General features: G+C 40.8%; 1 pseudogene; it reads right to left on the bottom strand.

The window, feature by feature from the left end:
- Positions 1–12,236: 12,236 nt before the first annotated feature.
- LOC138892438 (uncharacterized) lies at positions 12,237–12,962 on the bottom strand (annotated as a pseudogene).
- Between the last annotated feature and the right edge of the window lie 9,096 nt (positions 12,963–22,058).

The following is a 22,058-nucleotide window of genomic DNA, read 5'->3' as shown; positions in this document are numbered from 1 at the left end:
TTCGTCGCAATCGCGGTCGCCAACCTAGCAATCACGATTTAAAACAAAATCCATCTCAGTTTTTACTCCCCGCGATCGCGGCCATGTTCCCGCGATTGCGATGAACAAATTCCGACAAGCTTGCCCAACTCTTCCAGACAGCCTCTAGTTTAATAGCGATAAATGTTTGTACAAAACTCCAAATTAATGCACTGCCAGGGGTCCTTCATCGCGATCGCTGTCCCCAACCTTGCGATCGCGATTCGAAAAAACATCCAGGTCCCTTTTTACCCTCCGCGATCGCGGCCATGCTCCAGCGATCGCGGTGAACAAATTCTAACAAGCTTGCCCAACTCTTCCAAATAGCCTCTAGTATAATAGTCATAACTTTTTGTATACAACTCCAAATGAAAAATGGATTGACTTATAGAAAACTAGAAACAAAGAGCTACAACTTTTATTTTTGAATCATCTCCAAATTCCTTATAGATTGCAAGATATAAATTTCCAAAGTCAGTCTTATGACCGTAGAAATTTCTTCTATGCGATCGCCAAAAGGTTCCCATGATCGCGATTCATAGTGCCCCAAACAGCAATTTGCTCTTCGCGAGCACGATCCAAAGTCCGCGATCCAAAATCTAGCAACTAAAAAGTTCCTAGAAATGGTCCGAAACCACCGTGAAACTCACCCGAGCCCCTCGGAATTCCATCCGAACATACCAACAAGTCCCAAAACATATTACGGACCTACTCGAGGCCTCAAATCACACAAAATAACATCAAAACTACGAATCGTCAATCAAGATCAATCTCTTAAGTTCATAAACTTCAAACTTCGAACCAAGCATCTGATTCAAGCCTAACCAATCCTAAATTAATCCAAATTTTGCACACATATTCCAAATGACATATCAAACCTATTCCAACTCCCGGAACAACAATCAGAACCCGATAACTTTGAAGTCAACTCCCGGTCAAACTTATGAACATTCCAAACCTTCAAATTTCCAACTTTCGCCAAAATGCATCGAATCAACCAACGGACCTCCAAATCCTAATCCGGATATATGCCTAAGTCCAAAATTACCAACCAAAGCTATTGGAATCATCAAAATACCATTACGGAGTTATCTACACAAAAGTCAAACTCTGGTAAACTCTTACCCCTTAAGCTTATAAAACAAGAATCACCCTTCCAAATTATTCTCGAATCATCCGAAAACCGAACCCAACCACACACGCAAGTCACAATATATAATACCGAGCTACTCGAGACCTTAAGCCACCAAACATGATGCTAGTTCTCAAAACGACCGGTCGTGTCGTTACATTCTCCCCCTCTTATACAAATGTTCGTCCTCGAACGTGCCATGAACTGGTCAGAAGCCACGAAATCACTGAATGAACTCACCATACATAAGCCCAACAACACCCTCTCAACTGAAGATTATTCCTTCCACCAACACCGATAAGCCTTAGAACCAAATGTTTCACCATCCAATCATTTCCCAAAGACCCAATTCTTGTATAAACCTCAAAAAGCTGTCTCAGCTCATGCATACACCCAAAAGTATGACCACCCGACGTAATACATCGCCCATATGCCTGTAGCAACAACTCTGACTACTATAACTATCCATACAAAACCCGGTACTAGTAAATTGCCTCATATCGACTAGAACATTGTTCCAAACCTTCACAACACTAAAAACGATGCAAGAAACATAAAGATCTCATCACCACTCACCCAAATCAACAAGTCACTCCTAACGCCACCTTGGCACATACCTCGCGAGATAAACCTAATAAGCACAACGCGGATATGACTGAATATGCAAAGAGAAACACATGAGAGAACTATCAAACAAGTCCGATAGGAACAACTCCCTATCAATACCATACCATGAATCTATTCCACAAGGGAGAATCAAAACATATGAACTAATCACAAGGATCTCATCCTAATATTACTCCACCGCGGCACGTAGCCCAGTTCAAACATATCAAACCATACAAAAATGATCATGTCCTCAGCTCTGAACACAAGTAGAATACACATCATACCAACTAAAACCTTCCACTAACTCAATTACGCGAAATAAAATCACAATACCGGCAGAGCATCTAAAGCACAAATCGTAACCAACCAGAAATCACATCAAAACCTGCTATAGTGAGTAACGAAATATTCATTCTAGTCTCATGACTTTCAATAGTGAACAGAACAAAATGATAGACATGGGCTAACATTATAGAATCTCCCAATAGGGGTAAACATATAAGCAGAGTACAAGAATCACGAAACTCACTCATATATGAAGCAAGATAGGAGGACAAGCTTTGATAAACAGAACCGAATGAAAATAAAACAAATGATCCTCTACGATAAATCGGAGCCATACTTGTAACGACACCATCTAGTGCAGCAACCCTAGCCCTACCATGCAAAACATATCAATGTGTTGGGCCTCCACCTCTAGGGCACCCTCTACCCGCTGTCCTCCACCCCTATCTGGCTATGCAAGTGGGGTAGCAACTACAATGGGGCCCATAGCCTGAGTGCTCTAATGGAATACACCACTAAGAGTCTAGGAAAATCTCTCATCATGTGCATAGTATCACCACACTCATAACAACCTCTCTACGGGCATGGCTGCTGGTACTGAGTCTGTGCCGCGTAACTGGAATAATCGCTATAGGAACCTCGTGCAGGTGGTGCACTAAAAGATGAATGCCCCATATGAGTACCCTGAGGTCCCTGACTAGCTAGAGCATCACGAGTAGTCTGAGGTCTGGACTAGACTGGCCGACTACCTGACCCTCCACCGTGATGGGTCATAGATTAAGAGTAGAATCCACTGAATCCTCCATAACCTCGAGACCTCTTGACCTGCTTTTCCTCCATCTCCTCACCCCGAATGCACTCTAACCTTCTTGCAAGCTCCACAACCTACTGAAATATAGTATCAGTCTCCAACTCTTGAGCCATGCTGAATCTAAGACTAGAACTGAGTCCCTCTATGAATCTGCGGACTCTCACTATAACTGTAGGAACCAAAGTAAGTGGATGATGGGATGACTCAGTGAACCTGATGGAATACTCTAACACCATCAAGGTGCCCTGACGCAGCTGCTCGAACTCTATGCGCCACGCATCTCGAAGGGTCTGGGGAACAAACACCCTGAAGAACATCTTTGAAAAATGAGTCCAAGTGAATGGTGCTACATCAGTTGGCCTACCCTCCTCAGAAACCTGCCACCATTGATACGCTACCCCTGATAGTTGAAATGTAGTAAAAGTAACTCCGCTCACCTCCATAATACCCACGGTGCGGAGAATAAGTTGACACTTCTCTAGAAAACCTTGTGCATCCTCGGTAGTTGTGCCACTAAGTAGGTGGACCGTACCTCTTAAACCTCTCAAGCCTCTTCTGCTCCTCTTCTTATGCCCCTAACCTAACCTCAGGCTGAACCGGAATAACAAGTTGTACTGGTACCACACCCGGAGTAGGACAAACATGAGCTTGTTGCTCTAGAGTACGGGCGGTGGGAGTTTTAGCTCCTCCACTATCTATGAAGTAGCTGGTGCAACAAAGATCAATCCCTCCTGAGCCAATGTATACCAAACATGCTCAAGAACTGCGCTAAAGTCTCCTGAAGTCCGAGGGTAACAACAGGCACCTCCAGTGCCTGTCCCCTAACCGGAGCTGATGGTGGCTCCTCAATTGCTGCTCCAGCAGGTGCTCTAGCTGCGGCACATGCCTCTCCTCATCCTCTACATCGGCCCCGACCAGTTGCGACTCTAGCAGGGGGCGCGGGTGTTTGCTCAGCTTATTCAGTAGTGCGTGCCCTCACCATCTGTGACTGAATAAAGATACAAAGGCTCAAATTTCGAAATCAACAAATCTGCACCACAAGATTGAAAGAAGTGGAATTTTCCTAATAGTTCTGTAGCCTCTCGACGATAAGTACAGACGTCTCCGTACCGATCCACAAGACTCTACTAAACTTGCTCGTAACTCATAGAACCTATGAACCTAAAGCTCTGATACCAACCTATCACGACCCAAAATCTCGCCTCATGCATCGTAATAGCACCTAGTCTCTATGACAAGGTAATCCGATTACTTACCACAATTAAGCCAATTTAACAATAATATTTAAATTAGAGAACTATATAAAATACCGCAATAAATGTGAAATAAGCCTACATAGCAATAATCACTACAACCTTCAAGAATAGGTAATAAAGAGTCACGAACTCTTGCTAAATACATGGAATGATTTTAAAGGTGGAAATACAATACTATTCAAATAACAAGCTGACAGTAGAATGAAAGGAAAGGACTCTAAGGGACTGTGAAGACCAAGCAGCTCTACCTTGAATCCTCGCGATCACTAAGCTAACTCTGCTTGAGTCTGATATCTCCAATACCTAGATCTACACAAAAATATGCATAAGTGTAGTACAAGTACACCACAGTCGGTACCCAGTAAGGATCAAGACTAATCTCGATGGAGTAGTAACGAGGTACAAGTCCAGACACCTACTAGTCAAAATAACATGTGCAGTATAGAAGTATAGAGCAAATAATGAAAAGCATGAATCTATAAATGGTAACAAGAATAAACATGTGATATAAACGGTAAAGTAATAAGAACATCATGAAAGTATCGTTGAATCCAAATAAGGAACACAAATGACAACTAATTAATCAAGCCGTTCTAGCACAAGTTTCGCAACGAAATTACTCTGAGATACCTCATCTCATAATCACAAGTAACTAGTCTCAAACAACAAATGATATTCTTCCGTCACCATGTGCCTACATGTCTAATCACAACTGCGCGGATAACTCACATGCCAATATTTCTGCGGCTCACTATGCGACCGTAGAATAGGTCTGCGGACCGCAGACCACAGACCGGTGACAGAGTAAGGCAGGAGTGCCCAGTTCCGGAGGGCCATTATTCGGTCCATTTCACGGGCCGCAGAAGCATTATGCGGTTGCGTATGCGACCGCAGATCTGCATCGGGGCTTCATTTTTCTGGTTTTATAAACTTGACCCCATTCTTATAAAATAATCTTAGGGATCATATTAGAAGGTTCAAACTTATATTTTAGAGAGAGGAAGGTAGTCTAGAGTGAGAAAAGGAATTTCCAAGTCATTTGTTCATCAATCTTTGCGAAAGCCTTGAAGATTTCACAAGGGTCTCATAAGGTCTTCAACCAAAAAAGTAAGATTCTAGCCATAGCCTTCAATTTCGAGATTTAACTAAAAATAGGTAGTAAGCCAGGCAATTCTTGGGCGTGGGAGTTGTTCAATATGCATGCATGTACTATCTATATTGTGGGGAGATTGTTGAGCTCAATTGGGTAGATTTTGGGTAGTGAAATAGCGGAATCCGCCATAGGAGGACCTTGAGATCATAATGGCCACCTAGTGTTTGATAAAATGCTCAAATGAGCTAGAATCGTGAACTCCTTCCTAATTCGTGTTCAATGCTGTTGTGTCTCTAAATAGATCAAAGTTGCTAGGATTCCGGAACTGTGTAGTGAATTAAGGAAATCTCAAAGCTAGGTATGTTGGTTAAACTTGTAACACCCCGGAAAATTTCGATGTACTTAAGTGGTAAGCCGGGTAAATTTTGAAAAGAAAATAATGTTTCATGATGTCGGACTAGCCCGAAAAGTAAAGAAATATTTTTGGCGGAAAAGTACATTTCTGCGGTCCATTATGCGACCGCAGAATCACTCTACGGACCGCATAATGGCAGCAGAGTGAGGCAGTTAATTAGACCAATTGGAAGCAATTATGCGGTCGACTATGCGACCGCATAACTATTATGCGGTGCATTATGCGATCTCATAACGGTTATGTGGACCGCATAGTGATCGCATACACAGACAGTTCTTTTAGCTATTTTGTAACATACTATGCGACTGATATGCGGTTCGCCTATCGGTTATGCGATCGCATACCTTGTTCCGGAGCTTCATTTTTGGGTTATGCGATCACTAATTGGCTAGTTTGGGAGTTCGTCTTGCGGACTCTAGTGAAGGAGGGGTAATTGTACAAAATAGGGTTGAATCATCGCTTGTTATGGAAGTCAAAGAGAAGCAATACAACAATCCATTGTTGGTGCAGTTGAAAGAGGGGATTCATAAACATCAGACCATGGCCTTTTCTCTTGGCATGGATGATGGTACACTAAGGTACCAAGGGCGACTCTGTGTTCTAAATGTGGATGGTCATCGGGAAAGAATTATGACTGAAGCTCACACTTCTAGGTATTCCGTGCACCCAGGTTCTACGAAAATGTATCATGATCTTAAGGAAGTCTATTGGTGGAATGATATGAAGAGGAATGTGGCGGACTTTGTAGCAAGATGTCCGAACTGTCAGCAAGTGAAGGCCGAACACCAAAGGCCCGGTGGGTTGGCACAGAACATAGAAATTCCAATGTGGAAATGGGAAATGATTAATATGGACTTTGTGGTAGGATTACCGCGCACTCCGCGCAAGTTTGACTCAATTTGGGTGATTGTGGATCGACTCACAAAATCAGCACACTTTTTGCCGGTTAAGTCTACCGACACTGTAGAGAAGTATGTTGAGTTATATATCAAAGAAATAGTCAGGTTGCATGGCACCCCAGTTTCCATCATTTCTGATCGGGGGCACAATTCACTGCTAAGTTTTGGAAGAAATTTCAGCAAGGTTTGGGTACTCAAGTGAATCTTCGTACATCCTTTCACCCGCAGACTGACGGGCAGGCAGAGCGGACTATTCAGACGCTTGAGGATATGTTGCATGCTTGTGTTATAAACTTTAAAGGTAGCTGGGATGATCATTTACCACTCATAGAATTTGCATATAACAATAGTTATCATGCTAGCATTCAAATGGCACCGTTCGAGGCTTTATATTGTAGGATATGTGGATCTCCCATTGGGTGGTTCGAAATTGGGGAAGCAGAGTTGATAGGGCCAGACCTCGTGCGTCAAGCTATGGAAAAAGTTAAAATCATTAAGGAGCAGTTGAAGACTGCTCAGAGTCGTCAGAAATCCTATTCGGATGTTCGTCGTAGAGATTTGGAATTCAAAGAAGATGATTGGGTATTTTTAAAAGTTTTCCCCATGAAGGGTGTAATGCGATTTGGTAAGAAAGGGAAATTGAGTCCGAGGTATGTCGGACCGTACAAATCATTCAGAGGATCGGTGAGGTAGCATACAAGCTTGAGCTACCACCTGAGATGTCATTAGTACACCCGGTGTTTCATGTGTCTATGTTAAAGAAAGTAGTTGGAGACCCGACAGCCATTGTTCCGATTGAGACTATTGAGGTAAATGAAGAACTGACTTATGAAGAGATTCCAGTTTCTATTATTGATCGGCAAGTCCGAAAGTTTAGAAACAAAGAAATTGCATCCGTGAAAGTGCTATGGCAAACCAACAGGTTGAAGAGGCTCCTTGGGAGGCCGAAGAAGAAATGAAGAAAAAGTATGCTAATTTATTTGAATAACCATGTAATTATGAGTTGTGCCTTATGAAAATGCTAAGGGATATTCCTATGAAATATGTATGACTTGTACATTTGGTGTTAAGGGTGTTCCGTTCTGGTAATATAATTGCTTGTGAGGCCACAGTTGGTGTTGTTTTGTATTATGTTACGTTGTTAGATTATGTATATGCTGTTAGGATGTGTTTCTGGGGGCTCTCTGACAGGTGGATAGGCCTAATTACAAGGGAAACTCTGGCGAAATTTTGGACTTTTAGGGAGTTAGTCAAATTTGGGGTTGCTAGTTTGTGGTATAAAACAAACTAAGTTGAATAAGATGCTAATGACGGATTTTTACCCTTATTCGAAGACGAATGATCCTAAGCGGGGGAGAATGTAACACCCCGGAAAATTTTGAAGTACTTAAGTGGTAAGCCCGGTAAATTTTGCAAAGAAAATAATGTTTCATGGTGTCGGACTAAGCTTACGTGTTTGAGGATTGTAGAATGCACCGGAAAGTAAAGGAAAAGTTTTGGCAGAAAAGTACATTTCTGCGGTCCATTATGCGACCACAGAACCACTCTGCAGACCGCATAATAGCCGCAGAGTGAGGCAGATAATTGGACCAATTGGAAGCAATTATGCGGTCGACTATGCGACCACATAACTGTTTTGCGGTGCATTATGCGGCCGCATAATGGTTATGCGAACCGCATAGTGACCGCTTACACAGACAGTTCTTTTGGCTATTTTGTAACCAACTATGCGACCGATATGCGGTCCGCATATCGGTTATGCGATCGCATACCTTGTTCTGGAGCTCCATTTTTGGGTTTTTAAAACCTGACCCTATTTCATTAAATACACTCTTTGGGTCAATTTTGAGCTATTATCTGACATTTTGGAGTGAGAGAGAGTGCCATGGAGTGAGAAGGTGTTCTCCAATATTTGTCCTTCAAATATTGCCCAAGTTTTGGAAGATTAAGAAGGGAAAACTCACTAGGTCTTCATCTTAGAGGTAAGATTCTACACCCTAACCCTCACTTTCGAATTTTGTGTAGAATTAGATAATTAGCAAGATAATTTCTGGACAGTAGGGTTGTTTATTTACATGCATGTGATATCAAGGGGTGTAGGAAGATTGTTGAACTAGGCATGGTAAATATTGGGTTGTGGGATGATGGAATTCTCCATAAAAAAAAAGGGCCTCAAAACCGTAATGCACACCTAGTGTTTGATAAAATACTCAAATGAGCTAGAACCATAATCATCTTCCTAATTTTGGTTATATTTGTTATATTTCTAAAATAGATTGAAGTTGCTAATAATTCCGGAATATTTAGAGTGTAAGGAAGCTCAAGTGAGGTATGTTGGCTAAACTCTTCTATAAAAAATTGGAATCCTCATTATCCTTGTAAGTTCCGAGATGTTGATTATAAATCGAGTATTCCGATAAGTTTTGTGATGAAGATATATGTTTAATTCGTATTTCAAATGCTCTTATCATATTGCATTATAAATTAAGGATGTGTCCCAAACTATGGATTACGTATCCATATGTTATAATTTCTAGTCGTGATTTATGTGAAAATTATTATGCCAAGTTGTGTAGAGATTGTGATTGTGACACACCTCCACCCGCATATATATTGGGGTGAGGCGGCATGACCGCTTTGTGTAGGGATTATGATATTGTGGGACTGCACCTCCACCCGCTTATATTGGGGTGAGGCGGTACAACCGCTTTGTGTATGGTTTTGGTATTGTTGTGGCACCACCACCCGCATACATTGGGGTGAGGTGGCATAGCCGCTTTGTGTTGGTATTGATATCGTTGATGCATTTCCACCCGCATACATTCGGGTGCGGCGGTCCAAAGATTAGCCTAGATTTCTGCTTCAGTCTGCAACAGATCTGCGATCCGCATATCAGTTCTGCGATCGCAGAAATGCCCTACACTTCCAAATATTTTTCTTCAACTCCCCAACGCATTGTTCAACCCAAAAAAACTGAATACTTCATATCAATCATCAACGCATAAGTCTACTCCGACATCACGAAACCCCGGGTTTAGGTAAAACGTTTATGGGGACTTACATCCTCCCCACTTAAGATCATTCATCCTTGAATGAGGGCCAAAATCCGCCATTAGAAACCAATGTGAATCAGCTGCTATAACACACACCAATAGTTCCAAACTTTTGACTAACTCCCCAAATTTCCAAAATTTTTGCTAGAGTTTCCCCTGTAACTGGGCCTATCCACCTGTCAGAGAATCCCAAAAACCAACCCTAACAACATAACCACAACACAACGGTGTTAAACAATATGGAAACAACACCGGCAACAATGCCATAAACATTGCATTACCAAGAGGGTGTATCCTTAACATAAGCTGCACAGGGGGAAATCATAATTTGCATAAAATTAGCTCTTAACATCATAGATACAATTACATAGCTATTCAAATAAATTAGGGTACTTCTTCTTCATCTCTTCCTCGGCCTTCCAGGTGGTCTATTCGACTTGTTGGTTTTGCCATAACACTTTTACGGAGGCAATCTCTTTATTCCTCAACTTTCGAACTTGCTTATCAAGAATTGCAACTGGAATTTCTTCATAAGTCAATTCTTCATTAACCTTAATTGTATCAACCAGAACAATGAGCGACGGATCTCCAACCACCTTCTTCAACATGGATACGTGGAACACCGAGTGCACTAAAGACATATTTGGAGATAGTTCAAGCTTGTATGCCACCCGACCAACCCTCTGAATGATTCTGTATGGTTCGACATACCTTAGACTCAGCTTCCCTTTCTTACCAAATCACATTATGCCCTTTATGGGGGAACCTTCAAGAATACCCAATCATCCTCTTTAAACTCCAAATCCATGCGACGCACATCCGAATAGGACTTTTGATGAATCTGAGCAGTTTTTACCCGTTCTGTAATGATCTTAACCTTCTCCATAGCAGATGCACGAGGTCTGGTTCTATCAACTCTGCTTCCCGAATCTCGAACCATCCAATGGGAGATCTATATCTCCTACCATATAGAGCCTCAAACGGTGCCATCTGAATGCTAGCATGATAACTATTATTGTAGGCGAATTCTATGAGCAGTAAATGATTATCCCAATTACCTTTGAAGTTGAGAACACAAGAGTGCAAAATATCCACAGCGTCTGAATAGTTCGCTCTTCTTGCCCGTCGGTCTGTAGATGGAAAGATGTACTAAGATTTACCTGAGTACCCAACCCTTGCTGAAATTTCTTCCAAAGGTTAGCTGTGACTTGTGCCCCCCGATCAGAAATGATGGAAATTGGAGTGCCATGCAGCCTGACGATTTTCTTGATATACAATTGAGCATACTGTTCCGCTGTGTTGGTAGCCTTAACAGGTAAGAAGTGAGTTGATTTCGTGATTCGGTCCACAATCACCCAAATCGATTCGAACATGCGAGGAGTGCGAGGTAGTCCTACCACAAAGTCCATATTGATTATCTCCCATTTCCACATCAAAATTTCTATGTTCTGTGCCAACCCACCGAGCCTTTGGTGTTCAGCCTTCACTTGCTGACAATTTGGACATCTTGCCACAAAGTCCCCTACATTCCTCTTCATATCATTCCACCATTAGACTTCCTTAAGATCATGGTATATCTCTATAGAGCCCGGGTGCACGGAATACCTAAAAGTGTGAGCCTCGGTCATGATTCTTTCCCGGAGACCATCCACATCAATCGCCCTTGGTACCTTAGTGTACCATCATCCATGCCAAGTGAAAAGGCCATGGTCTTATGTTTATGAATCCCCTCCTTCAATTGTACAAACAATGGGTCGTTGTATTGCTTCTCCTTGACTTCCACAACAAGCAATGATTCAGCCCTATTTTGCACAATCACTCTTCCTTCACTAGAATTCGCAAGACGAACTCCCAAACTAGCCACCCAACGGCCTTTGATATGCCTCCAAGTGAGCCAAACTGCCCATAGATTTCTGGCTAAGAGCATCCGCTACAACATTGGCCTTCCCCGGATGATATAGAATATCGATGTCGTAATCCTTGAGTAACTCACATGGACTCCATACAGATAATGAAGCCAAATCTTCAACGCAAATACCACCGCCGCAAGCTCTAAGTCATGTGTTGGATAGTTCTTTTCATGATTCTTGAGTTTCCTATAAGCATAAGCTATCACCTTGCCATGTTGCATTAATACACACACAAGTCAGATTCTTGAAGCATGGAGTGGGGTTTATGATCCTTCTAATATGATCCCTAAGATTGTTTTATAAGAATGGAGTAGGGTTTATAAAACCAGAAAAATGAAGCCCCAATGCAGATCTGCGGTCGCATATGCGACCGCATAACGCTTCTGCGGTTCGCGGAATGGACCACATAATGGCCCTCAGGAACTGGGCACTTTTGCCTCACTCTGCGACCGGTCTGCGATCCGGAAGACCCTCGACTCAGGAAGGGCAAGAAGAAGAAGAGGAAAGCAAGGAAGGAAGAAAGATGGAAGAGAAAAGAAAAAGGGAGAGATAAAGGATAATTAGTACCCAATAATAGCAACAGGAAAATACAATACCTGAGGCGAACAATGAAGAGACATGCATGCTACTAAGACTATCGGTGAACAACTATAAACTGCCCACTAAACTTCTACCTTAATCCTCGACCTCCACACCATCCTCTCAAGGGTCATGTCCTCAGTGAGCTGAAGCAGCGCCATGTCCTGCCTAATCACCTATACCCAGTACTTCTTAGGACTACCTCGACCTCTTCTCAAACTCTCAATGGCCAACCTCTCACACCTTCTGACAGGAGCATCAATGCTTCTTCTCTTAATATGTTCGAACCATCTCAGCCTTGACTCTCGCATCTTGTCCTCCACGGAGGCTACTCCCACTCTGTCCCGGATAGCTTCATTCTTAATCCTATCTTTCCTGGTACACCCACACATCCATTTCAACATCTTCATCTCTGCTACTCTCATCTTCTGCACGTGGGAGTTCATGACTGGCTAACACTCAGCTCCATACAGCATAGCCGGTCGAACCACCACTCGATAAAACTTATCATTAAGTTTTAGCGGCACATTCCTATCACACAAAACACCGGAAGCGAGCCTCTACTTCATCCATCCCGCTCCGATGCGATGCGCGACATCTTCGTCAATGTCCCCGTTACCTTGGATAATAGACCCAAGATACTTAAAACTTTCTCTCTTGGGGATAACTTGAGCATCAAGCTTAACCTCTACATCTGCATCAGGGGTCCCGTCACTGAATTTGCACTCCAAGTATTCTGTCTTGGTTCTACTCAGTTTGAAACCTTTAGATTCCAAGGTCTGTCTCCAAACCTCCAACCTCACGTTAACTCCACTACACGTCTCGTCAATCAACACTATATCATCGGTAAATAGCATGCACCAAGGCACCTCCCCTTGGATGTGATGCGACAATACATCCATCTCCCGGTATGATCACAGGCTCACAATCACAATCCGCCCGGCATGGTCACATGCTCACTATCACAATCCGCCCGGCATGATCATAGGCTTAATATTAACATGAAAGCAGATAACGAAGAATACATGGGCATAATCAATAAATGTTAAGTTTCATACTCCTGAACTAGTATAAGTGCCATGTTACGGTGTATGCTTGTGCTAGTGTATTAGTATAACCCAAGTTAACAAGTAATATCAAAGACAACGAGTAGCTCATTGAAAGAAACACAACAAGTCACGTAAGGTGTATAATATGCACAAGGAAAATCACACCATCACATGAATATCATCAACATAATACCCCCAGGCCATCACACATCATCCCTGAAATTGCCACCTTTATCTATCTGATAGCCACCCGTATCACTCTGCCCTGATAATATCATTAGCCACATGTATTACTCTGATAGCCACCCGTATCACTCCGCATAATATCCACCCTTATCGCTCATCCCGGACAATAACACAATAGCCACTTGTATCACTCCGCACAATCAACAATGGTGAGATGCCACCCTTATGCCTTACATAACAACAACACTGAGATGCCACCCTTCTGCACCGCGTAACTACAACCAATCCACACAACAATTCACATATGCTAACATCAAAACAACACGACATATCAACTTGTACCATAAGTTCCCATAGACCACAACCTTTCCAAAAGAACCAACAAGATCAATATTTCCACAACAAATAGCCTACGACTCAAACAGAATGTGTATAGAATCTCAATAACAACAAAATGAATAAGAAAGTAACTCAACAATGAATAACACCCCCTTTAAACACAACTTCAATTAAAATAGATTAATGACTTTCAATTACTTCAACTTCAATTAATTGCTTAAGGATAAACTCGATAATGAAGGTATTTCCACGAAATGGCAAACTTCGGATTCTAGTGTATGAAATAGGCTAACAATAAAAGAGATGGCATGAACTAGCAACTATGTCTAAATGCATGAGAATAACCCGAAAACAAAATGATATCAGGTAACAATAATTTCAATTAAGAGTAACTCAACAATGAAGGAAGTCATGTAATGATAAAAGAGGTAACAACTTCAAATAAAGCATATAAGAGTAAACTTGACTAGTAAATGATGTGACATGTAACAACAACTTCAAATAAACCACGTGAAAGTAAACATGAAAAATAAAAAATATAACGTGTGCTAACAATTCCAAATAAATACATGAAAGAAGCCTAAGAGTCTAAATCGGTCAATTTTCACACATAAGCCTGAGTACGTACTCGTAACCTCGCGTACACGGCTTTCACATAATACAAATAGCATAACAACACAAATCCTAAGGGGTAATTTCCCCACATAAAGTTAGGCAAGATACGTATCTCAAAGAGGCTAAAACAATACTCTAAAATGACCTTCTTGAGTTAAACAACCTACGGACAGCTCAAATCTTGCCAAAATAACTTAATATCATAAATAAAAACTATAGGAAACAATTCCGAATGATAAAGCTTCAATCTTTAATGAAAACTAAAACTTCATTCTCGGGCTCGCACCTTGGAACCCGATAAAACTCACAAAACCCAATAACCCATTCAATTACGAGTCCAACCATACAAATTTCACTCAAATTCGACTTTGAATCGATGTTTAAAACTCAATTATTCACTTTAGGAATGTTTAGACAAAAAACCCCAATTGTTTCTCTTCAAATCCTTAATTTAGGTGTAATAATCCATGGAAAAAACAAAATATGTAATCAAAACAAAGAAAAAATTAATAATCAAGATTTGGGTGTTTATCTCCTCCAAAATCGCCTTACTTGAGCTCCAATAACTCAAAAAGTGAAGAAAATGAACTCAAAATCCCAAAAATTGATGTTTTAATGCACGGCCAGAGGTCCTTCGTCACAATCACGGTCTCCAACCTAGCAATCACAATTTAAAAAAAATCCATCTCAGTTTTTATCCCCGCGATTGCGATGAACAAATTCCAACAAGCTTTCGCATCTCTTCCAGACAGCCTCTAGTTTAATAGAGATAAACTTTTGTACAAAACTCCAAATTAAAAATGGTTAGATTATCTAAAAATAAGAAACAAAGGGATATAACTTTCATTTTTGGTTCATCTCCAAATTCCTTATAAATTACAAGATATAAGCTTCCAAAGTAAGTCCTATGACAACAGAAATTTCTTTTACGCGATCGCGAAAAGGCTCCCGCGATCACGATTCACAGTGCCACAAACAGAAATTTGCTCTTCGCGATCGCCACCCGAAGTCCGTGATCGTGATGCACACCCATGTGGCCAAAAACTAGCAACTAAAAATGGCCAAGAAATGGTCTGAAACCACGCCGAAACTCACTCGAGCTCCTCGGGACCCCGTCCGAACATACCAACAAGTCCTAAAATATTATACAGACCTACTTGAGACCTCAAATCACATACCAACCATGAACATACCAACCAAGCGTCTGATTCAAGCCTAACCAATCCGGAATGAATCTAAATTTTGCATACAAGTTCCAAATGATATATCGAACCTATTCCAACTCCCGAAACAACAATCTTAGTCCGATAAAATCAAAGTCAACTTCCGGTCAAATATATGAACATTCCAAACCTTCGTATTTCCAACTTTCGCTAAAGTGCATCAAATCAACCCACGGACCTCCAAGTCTAAATCCGGACATACACCTATGTCCAAAATCACCATACGAAGCAATTGAAATTATTAAAACACCATTCCGGAGTCGTATACACAAAAGTTAAACTCCATTCAACTCTTACCGCTTAAGCATCTAAAACAAAAATCATCCTTCCAAATCAATCCCAAATCATCCAAACACTATACTCGACAACACACGCAAGTCACAATACATAATAAGAAGCTACTCGAGACATTAAGCCACTAAAAGGGACGCTAATTCTCAAAATGACCCGTCGGGTCATTACAGTATTATTATTTGTGACTTGTGCATAAAATTTGGCGTCATTCCGGAATGATTAAGTGTGATTCGGATGCAGTCGGTGAAGGTTGAATTCTTGAAAGTTAAAAGGAGGATTTTAAATGTCGATTCGTAGTTTGGACATGGTTTGGTGCGATTTGAGGCCTCAATCAGGCTTATGTCATATTTTGGGACTGGTTGGTATGATTGGACGGGGTCCGGGGGGCCTCAGGTGAGGTTCAGATGGGCTACGGGACATTTCTCCATGTTTGGACTGTTATTTTTGTGTTCTGGTGCTTCCTTCTTCGCGATCGCTTAGAAAGGATCGCATTCGCGAAGGTCTCTTAGGCGTTAGGAAATTTTTACTTCACGTTCGCGAAAGACTCGCGTTCACAAACCTTTGGATGGTAGTGTATCGTGATCGCAAGGGTGAGGCCGCTATTGCATAGAAGGTTAGGCGGGAAGGGGCACCGGTGTTTTATCCTACGCATTCGCGAGGGTTTGGCCGTGTTCGCGTAGGGTCTGTCGAGTTGACCACCGCGTTTGCGACTGGTGTGTCGCGTTCGCGAAGAACGATTTGGCATCTGATCGAGGTTGGTCTTCACGATCGCGAGGGCTTGTACGCGATCGCGAAGAAGGGAATTGCTGGACATACTTGTTTTAAATCAAGATTTGGTTCATTTTTATCCCATTTCTTCCATGGGAGCCGACTTTGGGGCGATTTTGAAGTGCCATTTTCATCATCTATTATGAGGTAAGTGATTTCTACACATTGTGAGTTAAATATACGAATTTAGGCTTGTAAATTCAAGAAATTTAAGTGGAAATGTGGGATATTTGGTTGAGGCCCTATAATTGATATTTTCGAGTTTTGACCACAATTTTGGGCATGAAATTGGAAATAAATTATGTATTTGAGCTTGTGGAGTTTGTTGACTTTGCTGGGCCTGAGGGTTGACTTTGTTGACTTTTCGAGCGGATTTGAGAATTGATTTAAATTTATTAATTATTAGTGTTGGAGTATATTTTTATTTGTTTGCATGTTTGATTAGTTTCGAGTTGATGGGCATCGGTTTGAGGTGTTAGAGAGGCGTTGGAGACGGTTATGGAACTTCGGAGTGAGGTAAGTCTCATGTCTAATCTTGTGAGGGGGAAATTACCCCGTAGATATTAAATTGTTATGTGCAACTAGTTGTGGGTGCTACTTATGCACGAGGTGACAAGAGTCTGTACGTAGCTAAAAGCATGTTTATGTCTGGGTAGACTTAGGACTTTATCATGTAATATTTGACTTAGTTGAACTCAATTTGCTATCTTAATTACTTGTCCATATAATTGAAATTAATTGGGAATATGTTGGGCCGAGCTTTATCACCTTGAGTTGTTTGACAAGATATTTGATAGACGGTAACAATCATGTTTACTTTATGCTCCTGTACTTGTGTTTCATACACATGGCCCGTAATTCAATAAGTTTCTTCCTTTTCTATGGAATGGGCCGAACTCCTCAGCAGTATATTGAGATGCATCTCTGGTTTGCGCTGGTCGACCCTCAGTAGTGTACACACTACTTTGGATCGGGCCATACGACCTCGACAAATTCGTGCTTGATACCGCTAGGAGTCTGAATATTCGTGAAATATCCCTTTGATTGAGACCCGGCATTTATACGGTATTCCTTATCCGTTTGAGATTGCACTTGATATTTCTGATCTGTGGAGATAGCATATGAGATTTGAGTGATTTATATCATTAAAAGAAATGTTGGAGAATTTTTTACCTCATGGTTGTGTTTCATAACTGTTTATAATTTATTATATTATTTTATTGGACCACTAGTAAGTGTTGATGTTGACCCCTCGTTACTTCTTCTCTGGGTTAGGCTAGATACTTACTGGGTACCCATTTATTTGCGTACTCATTGTACACTTCTTCATTAAATGTGCAGGATCTGACAGGTCTTAGCGTGTAGGTGCAGCTGCTGAGGGGAGTTTATGGTGAGCAACATTCCATGCTACGTGCCGCAGCCCACAGAGTCTTCATCATATTTATTTACTTTGTCCTGTCTAATTTACATTCAACACAAATGTTGTATTATTATTGTTCTCCTTAGTAGCTCATGCACTTGTGACACCGGGTTTTGGGGTACTCTAGTGGGTGTCTATGGTTCGGCTAAATATTTTCATCTTTTATTTTATATCTTACTAATATTGCATGTATTCATGATTTTTTTAAATGCATTAAATTCTTTATTTAATAAAACTTATAATTTCAAAGTAATAAAATGAATAGTTATTTAGATGGTTCATCATTGGCTTGCCTAACAGCGACGTTCGGCGCCATCATGACCTATAGTGGGTTTTGGTTCATGACACTAGTCATAAGCTCTACTATGTTCACTAGAAAATATCTAAATACAATTGTTCCGGAAAAGAAATAAACAGTACAAAGCAAAACATCAGAAGGTGACTTCGATGCCTGCAAACGCGACGACATGTATAACTTGAAGTCTCTGCTACGACTCACAATCAGCTAACTAATGACCAACACGCTCCGAGGTACCTGTATAAGTATGAGTATAAAACTAACAGGGAACATTATAAAGCTAAACATGGAAAAAATAATGTTACAATACTTGCGATAAGAACTAGACACAACAATTATCAACAAGGAGCAAACAGGTAATAACGTCGTAAAGTAAGCATAATACATCTAAAGTCTGGTGAAACCAAGTAAAGGAAGATAAGTAACAACCCAATAAAACAACCGCTTTCACACAAAGTTTATATATACAAGAATTTTCACGAGGTACCACACCGCATAATCACAAATCACGGGTCCCAAATCATGAACCCTAATCACTTGGCATCTTGTGCCTACATTACAAATCACAACTGAATAGACAACTCACGTGCCAATACCATTAATACCTCATACCTGCACGGACAACTCACGTGCTAAGAGAGTAACAATATTCCATATCTGCACGGACAACTCACGTGCTAACTGTAACAATATCTCATATCCGCACAAACAACTCACGCGCTAATGATGCAACTCACGCACAAAAGGCAGTTAAACAAGAATATATGTAAATGATCAATAAAAATCAAGGTTCATCTTCTTGGACTTATATGAGTGACTAATTACGGTGTATGCTTGTGCAAGTGTTCTATCACAACTCGAATCAATAAGTAAGATCAGAGATAACGAATGGCACATAGTAAACAACACAAAAAAACTTTAATATGCATGACTCACACAAGGTAGGCACACCACTACACAAATATCATCAATTACAATTCCTCAGGCCATCACAATTCATCACAATCATCCCCGACATAGCCCCCTTTGTCTCGCCGTGTGTGCAACAATAAAGTAAATGCCCGCCTTATCTCGCCACACACGAAAAATAATATTCCCACCTTGACTCTCCACATGGGCAAACCCACATATATAGCCCACCTTATCATGCCGCATGTACAAATAACAACAATTATAATACCACTGACAACTCACGTGCGAACACCCCGACAATCCTCTTAACAATACCACATGTGCCAAAAACATAATAACATAATGTAACAACCCGCACCACATGTGCCCATACACCACAACATTTCCACAACAACAATTCCAGTACCATAACCACATATATCCCACGGCTCATCAACACCGAGAACAACAAGAACAATAATAACCTGAGGTACAACAAGTAAATCAACACAAGAATGACAACAATGCAATGAAATGGAAGAATAAGCTCAACGATGAAATACATACAACTAATAATGACTTCAAGTAAGAGTAGTTCAACAATAAGAGAAATAACACGCAACATCGACTTCAAATAAGGATAATTAATTACGAAAGAGATAACAGGTGACAATAACTGCAATTAAGGATAATCAACTATGAAAGAGATAACATGAAATGGTAAAGAGGAAACAATTACAATTAAAGCATGGAAAAGTATATTTGGCAACAAAAGATAGGACATGAACCAACAACTTCAAATAAGGCATATAAGAGTGAATTTAAAAATAGAGGACTTAACATGATAGAGCAACTTCAATTTAGTGTGAATAAGAACCCTAAGAGTCTAAACCGGTCAAATTTCCACATTGAAAGTCATGTACACACTCGTCACCTCAAGTACACATTTTTCACGTAGTTCAAATAGCGCAAACAAACCAATCCCTGCGAGGTAGTTCCCCCACAAAAAATTAGACAAGTTACTTACCTCAAAAGCCCTCAATCAATATTCTAAAATAACTTTTCCTTTACAATTAACCTTCATTAGGCTCAAATCTAACCAAAATCGACTTAATAATATCAAATAATACAAGAGAAATCTATCCCAATAAATAAAGCTATGATCTTTGCAAGATTCCTCAAAAGTGAACAGAAGTCAACCCCGGGCACGCCCGGTCAAAACCCGAGGCCAAGGGTAGATTCCGACTATCCATAACCCCCACGAGTCCATATATGTGTTTTGTTTCAAAATTCGAGTGCAAATTGACTCTCAAAACTCAAATTCTCATTTTTCAAAATATAGACAAAGTTTCTCAAAATTTTACTTTGATTCTCATAATTTTGATGTTAAAACACACATATAATCATGTAAAAAAGTTGGAAAATGATCAAAATAACTTACCCAAGGATTGTAGATGAAAATCCCTCTTCAACATCACCTCCTACTGTGTCTAGGGTTTCAAAATATGAAAATGAGACCAAAATCCCGTCGTTCACCTTATATGTCCAATTGCAAGTGTCGTTAATGCGACCAGGGGTTCGCAAATATGAACCCCGCAAATGCGAGGAAATGATCGCAAAAGGGAAGACCCACACATCCCTGTTGTCATCGCAAATGCGATGATATGTTCGCAAATGCTAACTTTGGACATGTCGCAAAAGCGACTCCTCCCCAGCCCAGGTCAGTATCGCAAATGCGATAGGGAATTCGAGAACTCTTCAGGCCACAGTGCACTTCGCAAAAGCGAAGAAGAGTCCGCAAATGCGACATATTTCTCGCAAATGCGAGATCAGAACAGCGGCAAAATCTCAACCTTCTATGAACTCTCTGAAACACGTCAGAAACTCACCCGAGCCCTCAAGGCTCCATGCCAAACATCAACATGAGTCTGAAAATATAACACGAACTCACTCTCGTGATAAAATCATCAAAATAGCATCCGAAACCATGGATCGGACCCCCAAAACACATGGAATTCATACGAAACTCAAGAATTTCTAAAAACACAATCGCACGTCCGATTCCTATCAATTCGGAATGATGCCAAACTTTTCAAACAAGTACCAAATTACAAAATGGACCTATTCTAAGTACCTAAGCAAAAATCCAAACACGATAGCTATGAAATCAACCTACGGTCAAACTTATCAAAATTATAAGCCTTTAAAATTGCCAACTTTCGCCAAAACAACACAAATCAACCTATGGACTTCCGAATTCGATCCGGGTATACTCCCAAGTCCAAAATCACGATACAAACATATAGGAGCCATCAAAACACTGTCCCGGGGTCTTTTGCACAAAAGTCAAACCTTGGTCAATGTTTTCAACTTAAGCTTCTATAGTGAGAACCACTCATCCAATTTTATCCCGAAACATCCGAAAATCAATTCTGACCATGCACGCAAGTCATAATACACAATATGAAGTCATACAAGACCCTGAACCACTGAACAGATCGCTAAAGCTCAAAACAACCGGTCGGCTCATTACATTCTCCTCCTCTTAAACAAACAATCATCCTCGAACGTGCCAAGAGTCTTTCCCAATCCATCAAATCACTGTATAAACTCACTATGCACATACTCACGAGTGATCCCACGTCACCCCAAACCACATTAAACTGACAACATCATCTAAGCTGAATATTATTCCTTCTACTCATGCCGATAAGCCTTATAATAAAATATCCACATCCACTAAGTGCCCTATTATCACGCAACCACTCTGTAAAATCCTCAACTAGCTGCAATAGCTCATTCATACATCCACAAGATATAACCATATAACATAACACGTCATCCATATGCCCATAACATCAACTCTGACCACAATAGTTTCCAATTACCTAGCCTGGTACCGGCCAACAGACTCA

Source organism: Nicotiana tomentosiformis, chromosome 5 (genome assembly GCF_000390325.3).
Source record: "Nicotiana tomentosiformis chromosome 5, ASM39032v3, whole genome shotgun sequence".
In the NCBI taxonomy this organism is placed as follows: Eukaryota; Viridiplantae; Streptophyta; class Magnoliopsida; order Solanales; family Solanaceae; genus Nicotiana; species Nicotiana tomentosiformis.
This window is presented reverse-complemented; position numbering and strand designations above follow the sequence as displayed.